A 3,892-nucleotide genomic window follows, 5' to 3' on the forward strand; every position below is an offset into this window, starting at 1 on the left:
AATCTTTAGAGAACACTTCAAGAACACCTTAATTATAAAAAAAAAATCTAAATAGTCAATTAAAAAAATTTAACAGTATTTTACCCTTGTTAATATATTTAACAGCCTCTATTAATTTTAGAAAACTTCCGCGATCGCAAACAATGCTCTTTTTGAGATCGCAACGGACTTTAGGATAAGGCGCGCTACCCCGTGTACGAACAATGAGATGTTTCAATTTCTCTCGTTATCTTGCTTACAAATTACTTTTGACTTTAATATCATATTTAAACGTAATTGCATTATTAAGATAGCAAATAGACGAGAAAGAAATTAGGAACATGCAGTTGCACGATACATGCGGAGAAGCGAGAATTAACCAATTGGTAAACTGAATATTTTTCAATCGATTTTATTGAAAATAATACAACAAAATGTCTCATAATAATATAATAATAATAAGAATATAATAATAATTAAAAATAATTAATAATTATAGATACGTACTGTTCTCTACTCGATATCTAGATAATCGCCTTAAAACATTGTTTAAATAATATTATCATCGTCATTTTAATCAATGTAATAATAAAATAATAATAATAAAGGCAATAAAGTTAATAATAATAATAATTATTATATCATAGAATAACGTATCAATAAACAAACTTAATAGACTAATTACTCGTTAATCATTCGTCATCGTTCTCGATTGCTATCAATGGATCTTTTACTTTACCTAGTCATTAATAATGGATAATTAATTAATTCATTAATTAAATTACACGTTGCTTGGATATGCACATAGAGATATAAAGTCGTTTTTGGTCCCACCTAACTGCAAACGTTATATTCATACAATTTTTTTTTTTTTGTGTTTATCGCTTGGATCGCTTTACATGTGTATGCGTGTGTGTTATACGTGTGTGTGCACGTGTTGCAAATAACTACTGTCCCGCTATCGGTAAAGCTGTCGTTTCTCTATTTCCCTTTTGTCCCCCGCATCCATAGTCCGAAATAGTCTATCGCGTATACACATGAACAGCATTGCGTGTGCGAGTGTGTACACTCGAATCGTATCTCGCGGAACGCGTTGACAGGATGTCCCCGAAAAACGGTACCGCGAAGAATGACAAACAAAAAACAAACAACGTAAAAGGGGGGGGAGGGAGGAGGGGGGGAAATGAAAGAACGAAAATCCCGTACCGAAAGTTAAATACGCGTTCACGCTATTTAATAAAATATATATACACACACATTTATAATATATGTATACATATCGCTTTTCTCGTGTCCCGTGCCTGTTGTTTATCTAGCGTTTCACTTTTCCACCCTTCCGCCCGTGATCTCGGTGCCGTTTTTCCCGTGTCTTTCTTTCCCTCCCGCGAATATCCCTTTTGTTATCACTGGGGGACGAATCTCGCATTATCGGAACACGTTCTTTTCGCGTTAATACCTCCCTCCCTCCCCCCCCCTTACCCCTTCCCGACCCATCCCGTTTTACAACTGGCATTGCGTTCCGTTCTCCTTCCGCACTTCGCTTTTAAAGTACGCTTAAGTTTACCTAATAACATTATACTCTCACTAGATACATCGCCGTGCGAGGGCAGACAACGTTTCACGACACGACATCTCGATCTTCCCGACGTGTCGACCCTCGACGAGAGGTATTTCTTTTTTTTTTTTTTTTTTTGTTGCTTTTTCCTACTTACTTCCCTTTTCACTTATACAGCCAATTGAATATAATTTTTCGCGGGACCGACACCATTCGGTCGCCGAGTAAACCTAATTAATTTTTCTTATTAAGGCTATGCCGCGCAATTTCTCGCAATTTGCAATTTCTCGCACGAATACTGGTTTATATCAGTCTCATATTTCTTCCGCCGAGTCTGGTCGAGCCGTGGACGGGGCGTCTGCGTTCCCTCAGAACGGTCTCCGAGGAAACGCGGGACGACGCGTCGCGGCTCCTCGCCATCGATTCCTCGTCGTCGGCGCCATGTATCGTCGGGCCAGACTCCGCGTATAATTTAATGCCAGTTGTACGCTTCTTTTTCGGAGACGAAACGGAGTACGTCGCGTTCGTCTTTACGCAAGGAAAACGTGCGCTCGCAGAATAATTCGCTAAATCAGGCGCTCGGCCTCCTTTGGCGTTTCTAATTCGTCTTAATCGCATAATAAGTGACAATAATTAACAATAACAATTTACAGGGAATCGCGCGCTGCGCGAAAACGCATTTCTTCCATTGGCCTCCGTCGCACTTTTCAATTACTTTTCTTATCTCTTTTCGCAATCACAAATTTCTCTTATAATTAGAATTCAACGAATAATTTTTTTTTTTTCTATACATGTAAAAGAACAATAACAACATAAATGTTACAATATATATCGAAATAAGATATTAAATTCTGTCTGTTCAAATGAAAATGTAAGTACTGCGATTCTTAATGCAATTTTCTTAATGCAACATTTGATGCCATTGATTAAGAATTGCCCCTTCAATTTGAAAGAAGTTAAATAAGAAAAAAAAGAAACAAACGAATCAGCTTTAATTGAAACTTTCGAAGAAGCGATTATTTAGCTATTATTTCTGTATTTGTCTAATTTGCATTTCATCGCACGAATAATGACAATTACGACTTCTTTCTCTCCAAATGAAATTTGAGAAACTGAACGTTGGTCGGAATGAAATCGACTCGGGCCGGTTTTCGACGCAGCCGTATCAATTACAGTTGCGGAATTATAAAGCAATCGCGTCGTCCATGGACTAGTAACGAACTCACACGCAACGATCAACAACGTCAAAGCAAATTTACATCGCGGCGTCGCGCGTACACGTTACACGCTCGCATTTACCACTAATTTTCGCCCCTCTCGGCGGGATCCCGAAATCGGGTGAGCGCACGTTTTCCACCTCGTCTCCCCATGCCGAGCTCTCGCGAGCGAAGCGGCGCGAAACGACTTCGAACAAGAAGGATTTTCGCATGTCTCTCTCTCTCTCTCTCTCTCTCTCTCTCTCTCTCTCTCTCTCTCTCTCTCTCCTCGCAGGATTTCAATCCCAATTTGTCAGAGGATAAGGAATCTTTTCCGAGAGACTATCGATCTTGAACATTAAAATCCCCTCCCCCAAGTTCGTCAGAGATCGCGCCGCGTCTCTCATTCGGCTCGTCTTTTCGTATCGTTAACATACTTCAAATAGTAATATACCTCACAACCATTTTGACAACAATCAACCGTCAACAAAAGAGCGTTCCTACCTCAAAGAACCTTCAAAAGGTGCGCCACCCAGCCAGCGTCGACCTCCGGCGACACTTCCGACTTCGCGTCCCCTTTTTTTGATTTGCCGGCCGGAAGATGGCCGATTCTTCCCCCTCGCGTCGATGGCCGGAAATCGAGCTTGCCGGCTGACGTATCACATGTTCGAAAACTACGAACCACGTACGCATCGCGATCGTTTCGTCACTCTCGCATTCATTCACAGATCGCACAACAAAATGCCCTTTGATTTCTTTTTTCTTTTTTCTTTTCTTTTTTTATCGATCTCGCTCTCGCTTTCCGCATGCTCTCTCATCCGCGCGCTTTCTCACTTTCTTCCCTTTTTCGCTCTCATTCTCACGTTCGCTGTCCAAAAACTCTTCTCGCGAATGCATTTCATACATTTCACACGTCATATTTGTCACATGAAAGACGCTCGAAAGGCTTACATGAAATTGGTTTTACCGTAATTTTGCACATTATCATAGACTTTTGCTCCTTTTTACGCCGAATTCTCTCGTCGACATGAAAAAGCTTTATCAGCAAAAACTACGTATCCAATGCAATATTCGCAAACGAAGTGGAAAATTATCGATAATACGTGACATTCGCTTTAAATAGTCAAACTCGTAACGTTTTACACGATTAGAAGAAATTTTG

Source organism: Trachymyrmex septentrionalis, unplaced genomic scaffold (assembly GCF_001594115.1).
Source record: "Trachymyrmex septentrionalis isolate Tsep2-gDNA-1 unplaced genomic scaffold, Tsep1.0 scaffold22, whole genome shotgun sequence".
Taxonomy (NCBI): domain Eukaryota; kingdom Metazoa; phylum Arthropoda; class Insecta; order Hymenoptera; family Formicidae; genus Trachymyrmex; species Trachymyrmex septentrionalis.